The sequence below is a fragment of the Melozone crissalis genome, unplaced genomic scaffold, assembly GCF_028551555.1.
Source record: "Melozone crissalis strain CALT ecotype California unplaced genomic scaffold, PUWL_Pcris_2 ptg000008l_1, whole genome shotgun sequence".
NCBI classification, from domain to species: Eukaryota; Metazoa; Chordata; class Aves; order Passeriformes; family Passerellidae; genus Melozone; species Melozone crissalis.
Window position 1 is genome coordinate 18,448,298 of NW_026535786.1, and position 8,542 is coordinate 18,456,839.

Consider the following 8,542-nt stretch of genomic DNA (forward strand, 5'->3'; position numbering starts at 1 on the left):
GTCTTGCTTAATATTGTCTTGGATGGAAGGTCTGCACATATTTTAGTGCTGATAAAGCCCATTCAGTCTTTAATGAGGAAAGACAACAGCAACAACAACATTATTATTATTATTATTATTATTATTAGTAGTAGTAGTAGTAGTAGTAGTAGTAGTAGTAGTAGTAGTAGTAGTTCCAGTTTCTAAGTCAGCCCCAAAACAATTTCTAGAGTGCCTCCTGGTTTGAGAGCATCTAGTATGCATCTCCTTGAGTTTCATTGCTGCTGTGTGATGGTCTCCTCTTGATGGTGTCATTTCTGCATAGTGAAGCTGGATGGCTCCAGCCTGCAGCACCCTCTCAAAGTCAGTGCCTGCTTTTGTCTATAATCACACATCCCCCTTTGGTGAAAGGTGAAAGGCCTCCTCTCTCAAGATTTCACTGTCACAGCAGTCTCAGAAGGCACTGAGTTGACTGTGGGAGACCTTCCCCTCTGAAGTAATTTCTACATATGTTGTTCCCCTTTTGCACACTTTCTTGCACTCCTCCCATGAAGGAGTGGACCTCATGCTCTGCGTGTATAACCTGCTGGAGTGGAAAGCAGGTGGAGCTGACAGGGGTCAGGAAATTACAGGGAGTTGAAGCAGGAGAGTAATATGATATGCTGAGGGAGCAGCAGCTTCTTCCTTATGAGCATTGGGGAATGTGAGGCAAACCCTGGGGGCTGTGTGCTAGAGAAGAGCTACACCACCCCAGCAGGCTGCCTTGCCTCCCTCACAGCTGCCTCCATCCAGCCCTCCTGAGGATCTGTGACCACACAAGGTCCATTCATTTCACACGACACAGAGTTGCACCCCTTCACACATTCCTTCCACAAGCCATGGAGAGAGGAGGTGCAATCCACAGAAGAGAGATGGGGTGCAGATGTCCCACTGTTGTGCAGTTACTGCAGGTGGTGACAGGCCCCAGCAGCCTTCTCCTGTTGTCACTGGGAACATCAAGACTTTCCCAGCCTTCTTCTCCCAGGTGTTAGTGACACTCTCATGGTGAGGCCTTTGGAGGCTCCCAGTTCCATGTTTGTTCTGCCTTTTGCTTAGAGCAGCAGCCGGCTGGCCGCCTGAGAGACAGGCTTGCGCAGGAGCAGAGAGGTTCTGGTGTCCTCCAGGAACTGTTGGGCTTTGGTGGAACTCACATAACCCACTGCAACTGTCAGAGCAAGGGGGCCATGACTCCCAAAAGGTTTTCAAGACTGCAGTCAATGTCCCTTGGCCATGGACAGTCAGAAATCAGGAACACAGCATGCCCTGGCAGTGCGGAACCTGCTGCCATCACCACCTGGGGACACCGCTATCGATACAAACCAGGGACAAGTGCATCTCCTTGGAACCACATTGAGAATTGCCTGTAGCAAAAGCCAGGATTACATGATCAGCTGAGCACCATGAGACAGCTGGCTTTCAATTTAGAGCCCTGATGACATTTCCCACTTAAAAGATAAAGTAAATGGGTAAAAGTTGAATAAAGGCGTCTTCTTCCAATACCAACGCCCCCTCAAGCTGCTTTAGTGTGTGAGATCCACCAAGAGGTTTGGCTGCTTCATCCAACAGGAGACCAGGGAACACCCACACACGGAGATGAACATACAGTCTGGTTTCCAAAACAAGTTCCTGGAATGCCTCTAAGTTCCCTGAAAAAGAATTACTAACATAAATGTTTGTGCTCATTTCACAGGAACCCCTGTTAGAGACAAAACTGAAAGACCCATGACACGAATTCATACCAATGACACCAAGATTCATGATACTAATCTAGACTCAGAAGCCCATTAAAATACCTGGTTTGATGTGTCAGTGTTTTGAAGTCTTGTTTAAATTCATGGGCAGTTCTCAACGGAGCAAAATGGTACTTTTTTTCTTTTCTGGTTGTAAAGGTAATGTAAACAGAGGTGTGTTCATAGATCCTCCTGGGAGACAGAGGAAGGCCTGACCTGAGTGGGGAAGGTGTAATACCAAGAACATAAAATTCTTATTCCACCTTTGCAAGTACGTTTCAACCCTGACAACTCTGTGCCACTGTCCTCACTCAGCTCTGCCAATATATTCCTGTGCTTCCTATCTAAGTAGTCTGGTGTGCACTGTCTGCTTTAGTTTCTCATTTGCCCACTGTTCAGGCTTCATTTTCATTTTTTTTCAATTGGTAAAAGTTTTCCTGCTTCTACACTTGCCATCTCATATCTCTCTCCTTCTGCCTTTTGTTTCAATCTACCACTTCCATCTTCAATGTCATAAATTGCTTGGAGACTCAGGCTGGTAACTGTCTCCACCCTCAGGTAGCAAGAGACACAGAAAAGTGCTTTTTTTTACTAAAGGCTTCCATTCAAAACAGCAGTTTGTCCTGCTTAATTTAGGGAGCACTTGGGAGGTCTGAGTCTTCCACTTTTAAGAGGCAGGGCAATTAGGGACTTCCTGAAGAAAAGAGGATGTATGTTACACTACCTCTGCTCCATTATTCGGATTGCTAAATTAGGATGTGTCAAGTGTACAGACTAATGTCTCCTATATTTGATATCTCAGTATAGAAAGAGTACGTCAATAATGGACTAAATTTTAGGTGGTGTTGCTACTTCTACAGGAAATATGAAATCTTCCTCTGAAGATGCTACTATGATGATTTGCTATCAGATTTCCTTCTGAAGGCTGGCCATGAGCTCAAGGTTACTGCTACAGGCTTACTAGAAGAAACACTGCATAGCAAAGGTTTAGCTGCTCTCTTTTCTTGACAACAACCAATGCTGCATATGGCAAGTGAAACCATGACAGCAAGCTTTTAAGCATTCCTGGAAACCCTCTGCAGTTCATCAGACCAGGATTTTGTTAACCTACATGGAGACACACAATTAAGCTTGTATTGATTAAAGTACCCCAGAAACTCCTCTTCACTACTTCCACAATGCCAGTCTGAATTTTCAAGCCCAAGTTCAAAATACTGTACTTCACACGTGCATTCCATCCACAGGCCCTTCAAAACCTCTCTCTTTCTATAGATATGTACACATCTGCACCAACATTCATATTGAGTACTGCTACCTTGTTTTGTTACGTGACTCACCACCTCTGCTGCTTTGGAAATTGTTGTTTTCTGAATTCCATGTTGGGTATATCAAAAGGTTTTGGGGGAACAAAAAGACAAGGAAAAAAGCATCAGGACAGTGAAAAGAGCTCCACCCTTCAGGAAGAAGAGAGGAGATGGCTCTGCGATTTGTTCTGCTGGTACACAATGCTCTGGGCTGGTCACTATGGTCACCCAGCAGGTTTGTGGGCTTTTGCTGTTTGGCCAGCCCCTAGATGAGGGCATGCTGCCTGTATTATATCTCCTCTTTAGGCTTTGTCCTTGTGGCAGGTAAATGACCACATTTGCAGTGCCAGTGCCAGTCCTCTCCTCCCTTACGTGACAAGGGTTTATCAGATCAAAGCCCACACCTTTGATCAGGTTTGGTCCTGGGCACAAAAGGGTCCTGGGCACAAGAGGGATGGATGCTGCTGTGCTCTGAATGCTGAAGAACTTAGTGCCTTGTGCCTTGAGACACAGCAAGGAACTGCCAACACAGGAAGTCCCCAGCCCCATGGAGATCTCAATTCTCAGTCAAGTTGCCTCTCTTATATTCAGTGAATAATTCAGGTGAGGCATTTTGATTATGACTTCACGTAGCCTTTTGCTTACAGGTATAGGAAATTTTCAATCTCTATCTTGCTCTCTTGCCTGTATCTCATACCAGACGTAGTGCTTACAGAAAATCTAAGACTGCACTGAAGAACACAGTATATTTATAATTTTAAGTGCTAATGTATGACTAGAATGCTGTTGGTTGTGAGGTGGTGGAATGAGATAACAGGCTGTGCCTGATGAAATGTCTTATCACTTCATGGATGCCAGCCATCACTTGGGAGTTCAGGAGTTCACCCAGTTCCCAGCACACCAAGAAACTGCCTTCAATAAGAATGCTTGATTAGTTAGCAGAAAAAAGATCTGCAATGATAAATTGGGTAAGTTGATGTAGGGTGTGTGGCCTTTTAGGCTGGGCAGCACAGAGTAGGTCAACTCCAGATAGCCCTAGTTAAAATGGCTATGTTCTACTTCAGTGCATTTTCTCACAGTCTAGACACTCACCCTTCCCACTTTGCTCTATTGTATGTTTGGAACTTGTGTGTTTTGTCTCTTTTTGCATCTTGTTCCTATCCGTGCATCTGTTCCTATCCCCCTGGACATCAAGTCCCTGATCTCTATCACTGTCATATTTGCACAGTAAGCAGCATCCATGTCTGCCTGAAGGCATTCTTGTCATTCTGAACACCTCTGATATGTGTTGCAATCAGCTCCTGAACTTTTTGACATAAGACTTATTGAAGATTTCAGTATCTTCACAAGCAAAGCTATACTGAATACTCAATCCATTTGGGACCTGTGAGAGGATGAAGCTTCTATTTTCTCCAGGCAGAAGAATGAGTGTGAACACTGGTACAGCTTGTGCCACTTCTTTGGCTACTCACAGTTTCTCTCTGGCTTCTGCCTGGAAATTAGCTGAGGGGCAACTCCATCAATATTTACTCCTACTTCTGTTGGATTGAGGATACAGATTTTTTTGGTTCTCAAACTCCTCTGCTGGGCAGGCAGTGTATTAGGTGTATGACAAGAGCTCCAAACATGGGCTGTTTTGTGGGGACTTTCTGCCCATCCCTCCAACCTGTCGAGGTCTGCACGGACTTCTGGGGTATTGGCCACTCCTCCCAGCTTTGTGTCATCAGTGAACTTGCTGAGGAGGCCTCTTCCCCTTCACCCAAGTCTCCATTGATGGAGAAGTTAATACTAGGTCCAGTATTGAGGGACACCACTAGTGATCTCCATCTAGACCCTGTGCCACTGATTACGACCCTCTGGGATCTGCTGTTCATTCAGTTCAATCCACCTCACTGTGCCCTCATCCAGTCCACATTTCCTGGCTTCGAGAATGAGAATGCTGTGAGAGACAGTGTTCAAAGCCCTGCTGAAGTCAAGATGGACAATATCCACTGTTCCCCCTCATCCACCCAGGTGATTGCTTCATTGTAGAACACAACCATTTACCTTTAGTGAATCCATGCTGACTACTCCTGATCTTCTCATCCACGTGAATAGAGATGTCTCCAGAGTTAGGTGCTCCATTTTCTTGCCAGGGACCCAGGCACTGGTCAGTTGGTTCCTTGGCTTTATGTACTTCAGCACAAGGACTCTGTCTATTTGCCAATGTCTTCTATTACTTTAGAAATACAACTTATTGTAGGTTTTTTTCTTCAAACAGAATTCCATCAAGCTCTGCTGGACTGAGTGACACAAGCAATCTAATTCTTCGAGTAAGTTATACAGAAGATGTTACTTGTTTTGTTTCCAAGACATTAAATTTTTCTGCAGTTTTGCTAGAGAAAAGCCAAAATCACATGAATGCTCTTCCACTAGCAATTGTTTTCTCTGTAGATCTACCAAGGGCATCACTTGCCACTTGTTTAGCAAGTTTAACTGTAAATATATACATCCATCAATCAAAACATGTTTCTCAGTAATCACTATATTCCCTGATATTTTAACCTTTATATTTTCCTTGGCATTGCAGTTTGGCTTTCCCTGGCAGAGCGATAGTTAGGCCACTGTTTAGTTTAAATTTGGCTTGGCAAGTGTGCTATCCTCCCTTGCACAGCACTGAGCACGTCTTCACACATTCCAACCACTGCCAAGTTATGTGTTTGGTGCTTTGTTTACTGTTCATACAGAGAGTATTTTTTCTGAGACTACTGCTGAATTCATTTTTGCTTATCAACTTATGTGAATGCCAGAAATGACCAAAATATTGTTTTCTGAGTCACATCTTATTTTCTTTGAAAGAAAATATTTCTCTCACTTTCTTCTCTGCCAACCTTTTCTGGCTATAATTACTGTACTTGACTAGTAAAAGAAGATTTCTGAATTTGCATTTCTTACTACCTACATGTGGTGAGAAGTGCCAAGACTAATATTTTGCCCATGGCCATAACTGTGTATTTGTGTGTTTACTTTAACTTGTATATTCAGGGCTCCATTGTGTTATTTGCTCACTTGTCTCTGTACCATCCTACAGAGCTTTAACTGGAAGCCTGATATTAACAGGCTTTGTGAAAAAGTAGGGATTGGAAATGTTCAGCTGGCTGACACTTTCTCTTAACCTAATATTTTTGTAGTTCTTCATAGGATAATGCCTCAGAAGAAGTAAATTTGTCGACCTTGAAGCAGTCTGACATTCTACAAAGCAGCATAATCCTAGAGATTATAATTGTTGATGCAGTGATCTCTAGGGAGACAGTTCTCTTACTAAGGTTTTCTTTGCCTCAAAAACAAAGAAAGCTGCAAAGCAAAGCAAACCCCATGAGCTGAAAGCCAAAACGTTGTTTCAAAACAAATTTCCTAAAACACAGTCTAGGCAAGCAACAAAGTCCCAAAGTTTCTCCTTATTTTTTCTATAAGTGTAATATGTTGAAGCAAAATTAGCATCTAACACTAAAATCTTAAAAATTTTTTTTTAAACCCTTAAGTGTGTGATCAACTCTGGTATTACCAGAATTGAACTCACAGCATTTCCTTCTAAGTTTTGAATACGAAACCTATTACATCAGCATCACAGATCCAAAGTGGCATTGAGATGCTAGAAAACCTCTTCAAATTTGATTACTTCCAGCTGGACCAGTTCTTATCTCCATGGGCTTACCTGCTCATGATTTTAATGTTTTCCTCTTGTTTGGTAAATTTTGTCACTATGAAAAGATTTGTACAGCTTTCAATGACACAGCTGGAAACAGTTCAAAGGACTCATCTGAGAGCAGTCAGTCACACATTAGAAAGAATTTTCATTAAAAAATAAAGACACAGAGAACAAAGGGGAGCTCAAGAATGAAGCACACAATGACTTCAGATAGGGCAGAATCTCTTATTAGAAGAACAGTATGATGAGAAACAAGTTATTTCCTATTTGAAAGAGAATTCTGCCTTAGAAATCTGTGAAAAGAAAGAGAAATTTATAACAAAGAAATCTTGCTCAAAAACCATCATTTTCAGAGGTAAATTCCAAAGAAGTTTGTGGGGAAACTGCTGATGAGTACTTCTGTGTGAATAAGCTGAAGAAGAATATTATCTCATAACAGATATGCCTGTGTCACTAGTATGAAGCTGTCTGCTTTCCTGCAAGGCCAGACAGAATGTCAGCTTTATTATTTACAGCTCAGACTTATTTTCCAAATTTTGCTTTTGTCTAGTTCTCTATCACCTCTAATTTCTGATGCTTTCCTTTGATCACTTTCAGCCTGACTCAGCATAACAAACATCAAAAAGACATCTCACTGCCCATATCAAACATCTGCCCTTATTCTGCTATTTATGACAAATTTTTAATGTAACTCCCTGTGAAATACTTCAGCAATGCCTAAGAGACAGCTGTTCTTGGCTACAAATGGTATGTGTGGTCTCATTTCAGCCCTACAGGAAATGCCATAAAGGGGACAGGAATATGGTGAGATGTATCATGTCAGAGTTAAACAGAGCTGCTCTATTTACAGCAAGTGACAGACTTAGAATGCTGGACCAAGGTTCCAAACAGTTTGTATCAGTTACTGTGAATTTTATAGACCAGATCTGCATGGCATCACTCTAATGTCTGCAGGATTTCAAGGCTAGTCTTTTGTTTGCTCTAAATCCAGGAGAGCAAACCCCAGTGCATTTCTTTAATGTTTTGCAAAATCACCTAAAAAAGTCTAGATACTTAATACCTCTCATTCATTGAATAACAGTGACATCTGGGATTAAAAAAGAAGGGTAAAATAACCATGAATTGCCATCTAGACAAAGGACTATTCTGCTTAGAACATCTTAGTCTGCAGGCAGATGTCACCTTCAATAGAGGCACCACCAGTGTCCTTGTCCTCCATGAGGTTCCTTTACAAGAAACAGAACTAGTATTTCAGCCCCTCTGGCTTGAACTGGCCAGTAAATTCTAAAGGGGAAGGAAGGACAACGTCACAAACACATAGACATCATCGTTTCCTCAGGTTTGCCTCACTGAATAACTAGATTAAATAAGCCCCAAATTAAACACATCTCAAACAAATACAACAAATGAAGATTTTAGGAAACACCTATGTAAGTGACTTTTTGGAACACATCTTGAGACAGTGTCTTGGGTAAAATAAGTAATTGAATCTTCATCAAATTTCACAACACTCATTTGAGGGTCCATGTTTAATTAGTGGTTTTGGTATTTGTATTTCACAAATAATTGTGTGACAGAATTAAAGGAAGTCCCACAGAAATGGTGTCTTTCTCTCTAACACTCAGTAGATGAGCTCTTGAGTAGATGACACATCTTCCTGAAGATGGCTTGGATGAGGAACAATGTAGGGCTGAAAGGACAAACAATCATCCACCCAGAACCAAGCACACCAAAACTGAGATTTTTTTCCAGTCCATCAGCTTAGTGCTCCTTTACTACAGACTGGTTACCTCCTGTCCTTT